The sequence below is a fragment of the Stenella coeruleoalba genome, assembly GCF_951394435.1.
Source record: "Stenella coeruleoalba genome assembly, chromosome: 15".
In the NCBI taxonomy this organism is placed as follows: domain Eukaryota; kingdom Metazoa; phylum Chordata; class Mammalia; order Artiodactyla; family Delphinidae; genus Stenella; species Stenella coeruleoalba.
The window spans coordinates 7,215,600-7,230,912 of NC_137161.1; the positions used below are offsets into that span (position 1 = coordinate 7,215,600).

Genomic DNA, 15,313 nt, shown 5'->3' on the forward strand with positions numbered 1-15,313 from the left:
CTCAATGGCAAAAATGAAATAGTCATTAAAAAATGGGCAAAGGACTTGTATAGACATTTCTTCAAAGAAGAAATACAAATGACCAACAGGTATAAGAAAAGGTGATCAACATCACTAATCATCAGAGAAATACAAATAAAACCACAACGAGAGATCACCTCACACCTATTAGAATGTCTATTTTTAAAGCAAAACAAACAAAACACGTATTGGTGAGGATGTGGAGAAATTGAAACTCTTATACATTGTTGGCAGGAATGTAAAATGATGCAGCCACTATGGAAAACAGTATGGAGACTCCTGAAAACATTAAAATATAGAATTACCCTATGACCCTGCAATCCTGCTTCTGGCTATATATCCAAAAGAACTGAAATAAGGATCTGTAAGAAATACATGCACTCCCTTGTTCATTGCAGCATTATTCACAATAGCCAAGACATAGAAACAACCTAAATGTCCATTGATGATGAATGGATAAAGAAAGTGTGATATATATGTGTGTGTGTGTGTGTGTGTGTGTGTGTGTGTGTGTGTGTGTATATATATATATATATATACACACATACATAAAATGTAATATTACTCAGCCTTAGAAAAAGAAGGAAATCCTGCCATATATGACAACACGGATGAACCTGGAGGACATTATGCTAAGTGAAGTAAGCTGGACACAAGGGACAAATATTGTATGATTCTGCTTATATGAAGTCTTTAAAATAGTCAAACTTATAGAAATAGAGAGTAGAATGGTGGTTACCAGGACTGAGGGAAGGGGGGTTGGGGAGTTGCTTCTCAAAGGGTATCGAATTGCAGTCATGAGAGAGGAATACGTTCTAGAGATCTGCCATACGATATTGTGCCTGTAGTAAACAATACCGCATCGCGGACTTAAGGACGTGTTAAGAGGGTTGATCTCCTGTTAAGTGTTCTTGCCACAGTAAAAACATTAAAAAGCATCTACGAATCATATCTACCATTTATTAAACATCTCTCTTATTTCAAATATTGTTAGACTCGTTATATACATTAAAAATGTCTCACAATGATGTTTTATGAAATAAATTATCATTTCTATTTTTAAAATGAGGAAGTGAATTCTAAGAAAGTGTGATAAATGTTGCTTTTGTCTGACTAATACAGTTTTGCCCACCCCACCCCAATTCTCATGCCATCTCCCCAAAGATGGGAACATGGCCTATGTTGGGATCATTGTAACAGCTACAGGAAGTGATTTTGTAATGAACACATGATTAAACCTGGACCAATTAAATAAATTCTTGCATATTTTTCTGGTTGAAATTAGTGAAGAAGACTTTTCTTCTATTAGGTCATAAAACTAGATTTAAGGGAATCTGATATGGACACCAGGCATATTTCCTGCTACGCAGACAAAGATAAAATCAAGCTTTGACAGAAGAAATGAGAGAGGAATAACAAAGAATTCCTAATAACTTGAGTGTTTGGATCTAGTCGAGTTTCTCAATTTTGGCACCGCTGACATTTTGGGCTCAATACTTCCTCCTGGTGGTGGTGAGGGTGCCTACCTCTACCTGGCACTAGATGCCAGTAGCACCACTTTCGTGCAGTTGTGACAACAAAAATGTCTTCAGACATTGTCAGATTTCGCCTGGGGGACAGCAGGTGGAGGGACAAAATCATCCTCTACTGAGAACTACTAAGTTATAACCAAGACTGCCATCCACCATTATATTTGCCAATATGAAATCTTCCCCATTTGCTAAAACTAATCTGAATTTGTTTTTTGCAAATTATATCCAAAGGAATCTTGAGATAGTAAATGTTAGAGCACTGTGCTAAGGGTGATGGGTGTATGCCGTAAGGAAAACAGAAGAATTCACATCAGTGTATGTATGGGAGGGGGCAAAAGAGAGACCAGGATGCAAAGAGCTTTAAGAGTGAATCTTCCAGATTGTTGACCCAGAAAACAGATTTACCCAGGTGTGTTTCCAAAAAAAGGTATTCTCAGTTCAGCTATGTTTGGTTAAGCAAAGCTGCTTTTTTCTTTTTCTTTTTTTTTAAGAATAGGATGTTCAGACTTTAGTATGATAGTGTGATTTAATATTCACCAATTTCTCAAATTTCTTTGACCAATTTTTTTAACAGCTCCAGTTAACATCTTTCATGACTTACATTCTGCAGAATTCAATGTGATAAATGTAATGGCTACCGACACAAAAGGCAGGCCAAGCCAGGGTAGACAGAACAACGTGAGAGGTAAAGAGTAAAGGGTCCCCTGCCTGTGGAGATGTAGACAGAAACCTGATCACTTTGCAGCTTATAGGCCCCTTGGTTGAGGAGGTTTATCCGCATTTAGAGAGAAGTGGAGAATCACGATGCACACTCTAGTCTGCAACAGAGAGTTTGGACATTTCCCGCCACAGGCAACCCAAGAGAGCCAATGAGAAGAATAACGTGACCCATGACGACTGTGGGAAATCTCTCTGCCATGTGGAGAATAAATTACAGCAGGGTGAGACTGCAGGTAAGGGAACCTGTTAGGATCTCAACAGAAGTGGTAAGGGTTTCAACTAAATCAGTAGAAATAAAAATGGATGAAAGAGAGTGATTTGAGAAATGCTGATGCAAAAGATTGTACATTGGTATTCTTCCACTTTTCGTTGCCATTTTTAACCACTTTGGTAGGCCATTTTAATTTCAAAGACTACATAGTTTGTTTTCACACCAGTGAGCCAAATCCTATGGTAAGGTAATGAACATAAGTGTGGCTGGCTTAGAATCTGGCCTCAGTAGAAGAAAAAATCTCCTTAAGAAATGTTTCTAGGGAGAGCGGCTGAGCACAGTCCCGAGGTGAGGCAGAGCTCTGAGCAGGTGCTACATTATGGCTGACATGCAAAATCTGGTAGAAAGATTGGAGAGAGCGGTGGGCCGCCTGAAGGCAGGCTCCGTGCCCCTGACACGCACCGTGGGTGTAGAGACAGTGCTGCAAAAGCAGGAACGACTCCATAGGTGCAAGCGTTTGACTCACCGTTGGCCGGTCCTGTGGCAGAGTACCTCAAGATCGGTAAAGAGATTGGGGGAGATGTGCAGAAGCATATGTGGAGACGGCCCACACAGGTCTGAAGTTGGAGTGAGTGCTCTTGGTTACAGCCTCTCAAGGCCAGCAGCCAGCAGGCAATAAGCTTTCTGATTTGTTGGCACCCATCTCCGAGCAGATCCAAGAAGTGATAACCTTTCGGGAGAAGAACCGAGGCAGCAAGTTGTTCAATCACCTGTCAGCTGTCAGCGAAAGTACCCAGGCCCTGGGTTGGGTGGCTATGGCTCCCAAGTCTGGTCCCTAAGTGAAGGAAATGAATGATGCTGCCATGTTTTATACAAACTGACTCCTCAAGGAGTACAAAGATGTGGGCTGGGTCAAAGCTTACTTGAGTATATGGACAGAGCTGCAGGCTTACATTAAAGAGCTCCATACCACTGGACTAGCCTGGAGCAAAACCGGGCCGTGGCAAAAGGACTGAGTGGATTGCCATCTGGACCCTCTGCTGGATCGGGTCCTCCCCCGCCACCTCAGGCCCACCTCCCCCCGAGTCCCCACCAGTTCAGGCTCAGATGAGTCTGCTTCCCGCTCAGCACTGTTTGCACAGGTTAATCAGGGGGAGAGCGTCACACATGCCCTGAAACTTGTATCTGGTGACATGAAGACTCAAAAGAACCCTGCCTTGAACGCTCAGAGTGCTCCAGAACGAAGTGGCCCCAAACCATTCTCTGCATCTAAACCAGGAGTCAGCCCATCCCCCAAACCAGTCACAAAGAAGGAGCCAGCTCTCCTTGAACTGAAGGGCAAGAAGTGGAGAGTGGAAAATCAGGAGAATGTTCCCAACCTGGTGATAGATGACATAGAGCTGAAACAGGCAGCTTACATATTCTAGTGTGTCAACTCAACATTGCAAATCAAGGGCAAAATTAACTCTGCTACAGTAGATAACTGTAAGAAACTTGGTCTGGTGTTCAATGACGTGGTGGGCATTGTGGAGATAATCAATTGTAGGGATGTCAAAGTTCAGGTAACGGGTAAAGTGCTGACCATTTCCATCAACAAAACAGATGGCTGCCACGTTTACCTGAGCAAGAATTCCCTGGATTGTGAGATAGTCAGTGCCAAATCTTCTGAGATGAATGTCCTCATTCCTACAGAAGGTGGTGACCTCAATGAGTTCCCAGTCCCTGAGCAGTTCAAGACCGTATGGAATGGGCAGAAGTTGGTCACCACAGTGACAGAAATTGCTGGATAAGCAAAGTGCCACTGGGTTCTTTGCCCTCTCCCTCACACCGTGGGATAAATCTGTATCAAGATGGTTCTTTTCTAGATTTCCTCTACCTTTCTGCTCTTAAACTGCTTCTCTGCTTTGAGAAGCACAGCTACCTGCCTTCACTGAAATATACCTCAGGCTGAGATCTGGGGTGGGATAGCAGGTCTTTGATCTTCTGCAGGAAGGTGCAGCTTTTCCGTATCAGCTCAACCATACAGCCAGTCCATTCTTAAGGAAGTGCACATCAGGACAGGTGTGTTTTAGCTTTCAGCCTTCGGGGTTATTTGACCAAAAAATAGACTTTGGGGAAGAATAAAGCAGTCCCCAGGAATTAACAGATCAGAACGTTCACACAAGTTAATCTTTTTCTAACAATGAGCATGAAGGTAGCAGAACCTGGTGTGACCCTAGTTGGCTCTTCTAACTTAAACTAATTTTCACTATTGACAAGTGAGGCAAGGGTTGCATAGGACCAAAGGCTGAAGCTTGGCCATCTAGCATTCCAAGCAAAATGATTTCCTATAAGCATTCCTTTTCTTCTGCATTCCATCCTGTATCTGCCCGAACCTGAGATAGTAGGTTGTCCTGTGTTAACTGCTGGGGTGGTGCCCTGCACCCAGGCCAGCTAAAGGAGTCTTGGACCCTTCCTCTCTCTGGGACCCCTGCCCACCACCTTCCTACAGAGATGAGTTAAAAAGAGAGAGAAAGGGCTTCCCTGGTGGCGCAGTGGTTGAGAGTCCTCCTGCCGATGCAGGGGACACGGGTTCGTGCCCGGGTCCGGGAAGATCCCACATGCCGCGGAGCGGCTGGGCCTGTGAGCCATGGCTGCTGGGCCTGCGCGTCTGGAGCCTGTGCTCCGCAACGGGAGAGGCCACAACAGCGAGAGGCCCGCATACCGCAAAGAAAAAAAAAAAAAAAGAGAGAGAGAGAAAAAAGGAAAACCACACCATTCCCAGGAATCTGGCTTCCCTTCCTCCTTCCATGCTGGGTGCCCATCATCCATCGTCGTTGCTTCCTTTGCCCTGTCAGGCTCAACAGCTTTTGGCTTCTGTCTGGGCACCTGGACAGAGGACTAAAATCTCCATTGCAGGCTGGTTTTAGGTCTTGTGTAAAACTCTTGCACAGAATTGCTATTGTAAATTTCAGTTTTTCCTCTAGGACAAACACTTTACCAAAATACATAACTTTTTTTGGTGGGAAGAGAAACTGTCCTGTGATTTCTACCCATTTCCTGAGGCCTGTGGAAATGAACCTTCATGTACTTAAAGTTATACAGAAAATAGAATAAAATTAAAACCAAAAAAAAAAAAAGAGAAATGTTTCTAGAAGCCAATTCTACTAGCTCCATAATAGACTCCATTTTATCCATAAAATATAAAAATACTAGTATATCCTATCCTGATATTCCGATATAGAGGCACCATGTCTGTGTTGAACCCCTGTGTGTAGTTTTCTTAGTGACTTTGCAAGCGGAAAGCATCAAGCTGCTCCCTCGCTCTCTCCATGTGGTAAAACCATCGGGGTTGTAATGGGCATCTTTGGATCAGATACCTTCTGGCTCTTGCCGTCTTTGCTGCCTGCATGCTGAAAGATAAGGATTTGGCCAACCAGCCAGGGCTTGCACAGGGGAGCTCGCAGGGTCTCGCTCACGCCTGGCAGCAACTGAACACTCGGTGTCATTATGCAAGTTATCATCAATCAGCAGGCAGCTGCTTTTAGGACTTCCAGGCAGCAAGGCAAACATTTGTGCTTGTGGTTTCCTCCCCGAGCGTGCTGGACCCAGGGCCCATCAGACAAGAGAACTGCACATACAATCACTGCCCACTGCTCAGGACCACCTGAACAGCTGTTCCAGGCTGGTGTCGGGATGCTCACCTGGCAGCCCTGTTGAAGCGCAGAGGAAGATGTGCAGATTAGAGCCTGTTTGCTCAACACAAAGGGCTTTCTGTGAAAGAACCACAGGGAGGCCGGGGAGAGAAAAGCAAAGCTGAGGATAAATCTAACAAGACATTCTTCATAAAACAGACCAGATGATGTAGACACAGGGGTGTACAAGACCAGCCGAAAACAAAATGCAAAAAATCCCCACCACAAATAGAAACCATTTGGATCCTGATGGAATGACAGTGAGGCTGGCCAGATGTGTTCAAGGAATAAGAGGAAGGAACACTGATTCCATAACCAACGAATAAATACTTGTTAAGCACATGCCATGCACCCAGCCATCTAGGATACAAGATGAAAAGCAAGGACCCAAGAGCCCAGGGAAGTTGCAGTCTTGTTAGGCAGACAAGACACACCCATGGGAACAAGGTAGGCATAAACGGCACTTGATGTCAAAAGCTGAACTTCAATATACGGAACTTGCAGGAAGGATGGGAATCAGGGTATCCTAAACAGGTGATGTTCTGTGAGTGAAGTCCTTTAGGCCTCTCAGCAGATGTAGGTGGGCAACACCCCTAGTTTAAAAGGGTCACAGTGAGTCCAAATAAACAGGAAATGCTCCAGGGTTTAGAAGTGTGCACCAGAATCTCCCAGGAGCTTTTAAAGTTTTCATTGAACAGAATCTCACAACTGTTGTTAAAATGAAGAGTCCTGAACCCCACACTAGAGAAACTTTTTTAATAGGTCTGAAATGGGGCCCCAGGAATCTGCATTTTAAGCAAACATCCCAGGTGTTTCTAATGTAGCTGGCTCCCAGCCTTTACTTTGAGAAATACTGCATTAAAGGTGAAAATGAACTAAAGGGATTTAGACTAAAGTTCTCCTAAAGTATTAATCTGTACCTGCTATGGAGGCTTCTGTGATCTCCTTGGAATTACATTTTTAAAAATGGTATGTTTACGGGCATTATTTTTTGAGTGAGAAAGGCAAAATCTTCCTTATATTCTTCAAAGGGTCTGCCCACAACTTTACCCCCAGAGCTAATAATCTCTAAAGATGTTTGCTTGTATGTGTTTATTTATTTAGAAAACTACTTATTCAATTCCTCCATCTCCAATCTAGACCTGGAAATCTCATTCTACTCAACTTCTATGGTTTCCACCTTTGTCAAGTCCTTTCCAAAAGTGAGTGCAACAAATCACTCCAACATCTGGGTTCTCCAACACTTGATATTTAGCTACACTATGGGACTCATCACATTCCATCCTGAGTATTTGTTTAAGCATCTGTTCTGTTTCCCCAGGGGGAATATGAGGCAGCTGACAGCAGGGACCATGCTACTGAATCCAGATACTTTGCATAACCATCACCTAACATGTGTCAGAAAGAATTCAATTCATAATTTCTAATAATTGAATGAATGAATGAATGTATATGTTGAATGTTGAGAGAATGTGATAGAGAATAGAGGAAATTTGTTCCTGTTTCTTCTTCCTACTTGAATCTGTAATTCAAGAACAGTTTGGTGTTGAAGACAATTCAAGATAAAGAGATTTCAGTAACCCAGCTAAAGTCCTTATATCCTTGAATATTCAACCAGAATCCTGGCACTTCCATGTCCAATGATGTGTGGTCCAGTTTTTCAAGATGTCAGATAAAACAGAACCCTTACATCAAATATGATACAATTAGAATTATAGCCATGATCAACCTACAGACGTGTTTTTCTGCAATGGCATAACTAATCCCATCTCACACTGAGAGAAACAGTTAAATCTTAGTGCTCCCAGCCTTGGTTATTGTCAGACGGGGACCTCCCTGGTTTGAGGAATGACTGCTAGTTATCACTCCCCATGCCTACCCCAGGCCTGTAAGCCACGTTCCCTGCCACAAGTCCTGCCAAGATTTCCCTCAAAACACATTAATTTTCAGCTGTGGAAGAAATTTACTTTCCTTCAAGCAGAGAGCTGTTTCTGGCCAGAGGCTTTTAGCGGATAAGCAAGAGCTCTAAACAACTCTTCATCCCCTTCTGCCTGTAATCTGGAATTTTCAATCACTCAACCCCGGCGTTTGAAGACTTCAGCTTGGCAGGAGCAGCAGCTTCAAACCATGTTTGCAGTTAGCAAGTAATGAAGCTGTTTGTGAGGCTGACAAGAACAGACTTTGTCGGCACTGCTTCTATTGTGTGCCTGAGATTGCATTCACGTCGCTGGAAAGAAAAAAAAGATGCCACCTTGGAAGTGTTGGGGGCCCCTTGTGAGAAGATAGCAGTTCTTTTTACTTTTGGGAGAAAAATGGCTGTAGTATCTGTGTCACAGATATTTCTACCGAAGCCTGTGGTGGTAGAATTCTGGGGAAAACATTACTCCGGGTGGAAGAAACCACTAAATGGATCACCTGAGAAAGGTAGTGGTGGCTGAAAGAGCTGAAGATGGCCCTCAGTTCAGGAAATACTTGGGTCTTGCAACAGGAAGAGCAAACAGCAATAAATTAGACAAAATCAGTGGTTATTGATTTTTTGTGTGTTTATTTGGGGGGTTTTTTGGTGTATTTATTTGCAGTAATTAGTTAAAATGCTTTCAATTGTTAATTTGTCTGTTTTTTGTTTGCTTTTTGGTTTTATTGTTTGTTCTTGTTTATTTAGCCAACAAGTGGCACAGGAGAAATTTCCTCAGGGTTAAGGGTCTGGGAGTACCCATCTATCTCAGTCTACTGTTCTTTAATGAATTAATTCATTAAAAAAAATCCAACACATATTTATTGAGCACCTACTCTGTTGTGGGTCTTCTTCTAGATTCTGAGGATTATAGATAGGAATGAGATGCGCATGACCTCACCTCCAAAGAGACCACATTCTCATCAGCAAAGGCAGACAAGAATCGTGTAAATTATCGTTGTAATTACTAGGAAGAAAATCAATCAGGATAGGTGACAGTGACTAGAGTTAGGAGGGCATTTTAGACTGGATAGTCAATGAAGGTTTCTCTTAGCAGAGCTGAAATCTGAAAGATAAGAAGGCAGCCATGTAATGGCCTAAGGGATAATATTTAAAATCAGAGGAAATCATAGCAAATTCAAAGTCTATAAGATGGTTATGAACTTGAAAAACTCTAGGAAGAGTAAGGTACCCAATATGGTTGGAGCAGAAAGATCTAAAGAATAAGTGGTCTGGGATAAGGATGAGAGTTAAGTAGGAGCTGGATCATACAGGCTTTATAGGTCATGACAAGGGGCCTGAGTTGAGTAACGGGTGTAATGAGAAACCAAGGGAGGGTTAATGTGGGAAAGTTGCATAATCAAATTTAGATTACCTTAAGATTATTCTTACAATTGTGTGGAAAAAGACTGTAGAATGACAGAGCAGGTGGATCACTTGAGGACACAATCATAGTTGTCCACGATGGAGAGGATGGAAGCTTGAACGAGGATGGTGGTGGTATGGATGGAGAGAAGAGATGGATTCTGAATATAGTTGAGGGTATATCTAAGAGGACTTGTTAATGGATTTGATGTTGAAGTAAGAGCGAAGAATCAAAGGTAAATCTTAGGTTTCCAAGCTTTTAGATAATAAACTTGTATATTGTACATTTATTTGTTTCTTGATCAACATTTCTAGGATGCTCTTCAGTGTGTTTAGGGGTAATTGGTGTACTTTTGGTGATCACAATAAGTTCAAACATATACAGCTTATTGATGTGAAGGACAGGAGTGGTATAAGCAGATGAATAACTTATGCTTGTAGAACTGGCAGGAAATTATATAAATCAAAACACAGGTGGAAGTAGGGATTGAGAGAAAATGGATTCCACATACGTATTTTGGGGACAATGTTTCCAGATATACTACATCTTTGTCCATTCACTGAGAACCATGAACCAGTGATTCTAAGGTCTTTTTATGTCCCCATCCCTTTGAGCAGTGTGCATTCCCACTACACACTCAATAAAACTTTTTTTTGAAAGTATGGATGGATGGATGAATAAACGATTATCATTCCGTCTATGAAAGATCGGAATAAGAGTGCAAAATAGCTGAGGCTTATTTATTCATAATTCTTTCTTTTGCTTTTGTTTGTATTCTCTTTTTTTCCCCCACAAAGTAGAGCTCAATCCTCAGGCTAGATGAAGGAGGGTGAAGAAGACATACTCCTATGTATAGAACTTCTGGGAGACAAGAAATTTTTCTCCTCGAGGAGAGTTGGGAGACAATGGTCATAGTATAGAGTAGGTACCCAAGACTTATTTGTTGAATATTTAAGGGAGCAATATATTACATAAGAAGAAATTGAAGGTCAGAAGGCATCTCTATGACCTCACAAAATAAGGCAGAGATAAGAATTTCCTTCCTCCTCAGCTGGGGTTATCTCTACTCAAAGGACATTTCTTCTTTCTTTCCTTGGTTCCAAAGTATCTCTCCATCCACTATTCCATCTTTTCCTTTCCCTTCTCTAAGTTCTAACTTTTCCTTTCCTTTCTCTAAGTTTTGTGGGGCTCGGAAGCCTGAGATTCTACACTGGGAGGTAAAAGTCATTATTTGCAGCAGCAGTTGGGCTGCGGACTCTTCTATCTCAGGCACCACCACAGCAGAGGGAAGAATGCTCCAGAGCAGGTGCCTGAAGGCAAAGAACATTCAGGAAAAATTACATCTTATGAAGAATCATTGAAATGAAAACTTTTGTGAAAATAGTTTCCCTAGAACAGAGACTTCACCATAAATTATCTCTGGGAAGATACGGCCATCACTCTACTTGGCTGTAGGTGCTGTACATAGAGACTGCAGGAAAATTTCAGGGGCCTGATACCAGAATGCCAATCAATAGCTGTGGGTCAGGATGAGTCACAGTCCCACCACTTTTCATCAGTATGTGTTCTGCTTTCAGTCTTGCTGGATGATGAGTTGGCATAAAGTATATCTAAGTCTCCTAGAAATCGGTGTGTCAGATCCTTAACTGTCTCCAATGGCCAAGTGGTGGAGATGACCGTAAGTCTTACTCCAGGTTCTCAAACTGAAGTGTCATCATGGTCTCCTGGTTGGTTCCGGCCATGGCATCAGTTAAATAACACTTGGATGTTTGGAATCCTCTGGCTACCATATTGTGCTGTTGGGAAGCCTCCTGCCTCCCCTCTCCCCCTGGAAATACACACATACTTATTTGATGGTTACAGTGTGGCTTCTCTGAGAGCCATGAGACTTTTGCATAAGGTTCCCAAGGTACCAATCACTTACGCTGTCATCTCAGGTGACTGGACACAAGGACCTGATCACAGACCTGGGCTATGGGTAAAGTATTCCCCTTAAGCCTTCTTGCCATTCTTTCTTTAAATATTTGCTTTTATCTTTTCCATGCTGGATGATGTGTTAGACATCATCAATACTGAGATGAATATGCCCCTGCTTTCAATGAGTACATAGTCTAATAAGCAGAAAGAAATAAAGAAATAGTCATTTATAGTGGCTGATCAAATACATATTAGAAGGAAATCAGAATTTCATCAGACTTGATTATAATATTTTTCAGGACGTGTGTCTGAGCTTTGTCTAGTTCACAATACAAATAGAATTGAGGAGATGACAAGGAAACAATGATAACCAAGCATCTTTGGGCCAGACTTCCATTGTATTAAGAAAATAAATTTGTGTTCAGAAAAAGCTCTTAGTCTCTCTTATTTTTCCAACCCTGGCATGAAGCAAGGCTCACCACAGAATTCCTCAAACATATGAATTAACTGGCTGCCTTCAGACTGAACATCTTCACCAGCTCTTCTCTCTGTTGGCTCTGAATAATCTGTGGTCTCCAGGAGCTGTTCTCTCCTTCCCTACCTTATCATTTTCTGCTGGAGCAATTGCCCTAAAATGCACATTAAATCCTAAATGAGGAATGGCAAACTGCTCATGCTTTGAATAGGAAAGAAACCAGCCCGCTGTCTTGCTTCCATCCTGAGAACAGCCAACAGATGGGTGGCATAGGTGAGTGCCAAATACGTGCCATTATCATAACAGCAGAGTCTAATATTTACAGTTGTGTCTCAGCACAATGCTGAGGCTTTTACATTTAGTGGGCATTTGGGCTCCTACTACTACTTTTTTGTTAACTGTTATCTGATGATTCTCTATGTCTAAAGATGCCAGAAGTGAATATCAGCTATTGGAAAAAATTACTCTCCTACCTGCCTCGCTCCCGTACCATGCAGTGCTATAGGCAGTGTGAACACACTGGCTCTTTCTTTTCTCCTCTCTCTCAAAGACAAGGTGCAGACCCCCGACCTGTGCAGCAATTTCTCATTATTATTGTGATCATTAGTAATAACAGGTTGGTGTTGTAGAGTGCCTTCCTTAACAGCTTGAATCACTTCCCTTTGATATTAACTCATTTACTCTCCCAAGTTAATTTTTTATCGAAAATATATCTGAGTAGTGGGGTGGGTAGTGGAGGATGCATAAAAAGATTCCTTGAAATTATATTATTTACAATTAAATCCATTCTTCCTTCTGCATTGCCACTCCACAGACAATTTTCTATTTCAATCAGATTCTATTCATCTCTTTACGCATCACATTTCAAGAACTGTTAACGTAAAAAGTAAGTATGGAAGTAAATATCCCTATCTTTGGCCAACTGTACCTATTTACTTACCACTTCCATGTAAGTGGGGATTATCTTCTTTTTACTTAATAGTCTCAATTTCAGAAATGATCTTTCGTGATAATGCTTTCTCTGGGTTTCCTGTACATCTAAAATGATTACTTTCACTTATACTTTTTAGCCCTAGGGGATCCAGCAGAGATTTCATTAAGAACATTTTCTCCTTCGTTCTGATCTTCACTATTAGTGTTTTCCCTCGTTTTCTTAAGATTCATAGTCACCATGACTTTATCATTCTGTAATTTGACCTTGGTCTATCTCAATCTTCTTACTTTTTTCATCTACTCAATATTCTTTTCTAGTCAAAGTGGACTATATACCTATTCCTAGTATGCTTCTGCCCTCCTGTTTCTGTACAACCTATTGTCTTTTCCCCTCACTATTCTCTGTTCTCCCACACCTAACTTGCTTATTCATCTCTGAATTCACCGTTTTTTGCTTAATTCTGTCTGGACACCCATAATCATGAAGAAGTCATCCTTCTATAAACTTCCATATCACTTTATTTATCATTATCATATATTACACTCTACTTAGTATGACATTCACTTATTATTATTATTTATTATTTTTTTTTTGCGGTACGCGGGCCTCTCACTGCTGTGGCCTCTCCTGTTGCGGAGCACAGGCTCCGGACGCGCAGGCTCAGCGGCCATGGCTCATGGGCCCAGCTGCTCCGCGGCATGTGGGATCTTCCCGGACCGGGGCACGAACCCGTGTCCCCTACATCGGCAGGTGGACTCTCAACCACTGCGCCACCAGGGAAGCCCTCACTTATATTTTTGATGTGTAAATAAGTGTATTAGACTAAATGCACCTCGAGGGCAGGAAAATAGTCTTGGTCACTGTTGTATCTGAAACCAGTGATGACGAATGATAATTGTTGAATGTATTAACGCCTAGCACTTCCTACTTACTCAACTAAGTATTTGCTGAATTTGAGATGGGTGAATGAATGGTTTAATGAAGAAAGTTCTCAAAATTAAATGTTGCCCAGAAATGTGTTAGTCAACAAGGAAACAGAATGACATTGTAGAGAGGGGTAGCTGAGTCTTATTGCTCCCAACCCCTGTCTCTGAAGTTACATCATCTATTTGTGGATATACCACCCTATGACGGCTCTAGTGGCACTATTCCAGCCCAAGTTTAGCATCATAAATAACCCCTTAGCTTCAGGACCAGGCTAGGTCATATCATCAGATCTTTATAAGGGCTTCCATTATGATGAAAAAATATACAGTAAATCTTTCTCTTTTTTTGCATGTTAAGACTATATCTTTAGAGAAGTTTTAAGTTCACAGTACAATGAAGAGGTAGGTACAGAGATTTCTTATATACCCCTCACCTCCTCCGTTATCACCACTGTCCACCAGAATAGATATTTGTTACGATTAATGAACCTATACTGACACATCATTATCACCCAAAGTCTATAGTTTACATTAGGGTTCGCTCTTGGTGCTGTACATTCTATGGGTTTGGACAAATGTATAGTGACATTAAAGTATCTTACAGATAGTTTCACTACCCTAAAAATTCTCTGTACTCTGCCTATTCATTTTACCTTCCCCCCAATCCCTGGCAACCATTGATTATTTTACTGTCTTCATAATTTTGCCTTTTCTAGAATGTCCTTTAGAATGTCCTTTGTGCCTTTTCAGATTGGCTTCTTTCACTTAATAGTGTTCGTTTAGTTTCCACCATGTCTATTCGTGACTTAGTAGCTCATTTCTTTTTAGCATTGAATAACATTCCATTGTCTACAGGTACCACAGTTTATTCATTCACTAGTTACTGAAGGGCATCCTGGTTGCTTCCACATTTTGGCAATTGTGAATAAAGCTGCTATAAACATCTGTGTACATGTTTTTGTGTGGACATAAGTTTTTAGCTCCTTTGACTAAATACCAAGAAGCATGACTGCTGGATCATATGGTAAGAGCCTGTTTAGGCTTGTAAGAAACTGCCTAACTCTTCCAAAGTGGCTGTACCATATAGCATTTCCACCAGCACTGAATGAGAGTTCTTATTGCTCCACATCCTTGCTAGCATTTAGTGTTGTCAGTGCTCTGGAATTTAGCTACTCTAATAGGTATGTAGTTGTATCTCACTGCTGTTTTAATTTGCAGTTCTCTGATGACATGAAGCATCCTTTCATATGTTTATTTGCCATCTATATATCTTCTTTGTGAAGTGTCTGTTAAGGTCTTTGGCACATTCTAAAAATCAGGTTGTTTATTTTCTTTATTTTTGAGTTTTAAGAATTCTTTATTTTGTCCTCTACCAGATATGTCTTTTGCAAATATTCTCTCCTAGTCTGTGGCTTGTCTTTTTATTCTTTTGCTGTTGTCTTTTGCAGAGCTGAAGTTTTTAATTATAATAACATCCATATTTCAATTATTTATTTCATGAATTGTGCCTTTGGTAACGTATCTGAAAAGTGTTACCAAAGCTAATGTCACCTAAGTTTTCCTCTATATCTTCTAGGAGTTAT

At 41.4% G+C, this 15,313-nt stretch overlaps 1 protein-coding gene and 1 pseudogene across 9 annotated transcripts in view; one reads left to right on the plus strand and one right to left on the minus strand.

Moving 5' to 3' along the window:
• Nucleotides 1–15,313, minus strand: part of DOK5 (docking protein 5) — a 1,081,787-nt gene that overhangs the window by 231,309 nt on the left and 835,165 nt on the right. The window lies entirely within an intron of this gene.
• On the plus strand, nucleotides 2,496–4,274 carry LOC307174752 (adenylyl cyclase-associated protein 1-like; annotated as a pseudogene). The gene has a single exon. The product of its transcript is annotated as an adenylyl cyclase-associated protein 1-like (transcript).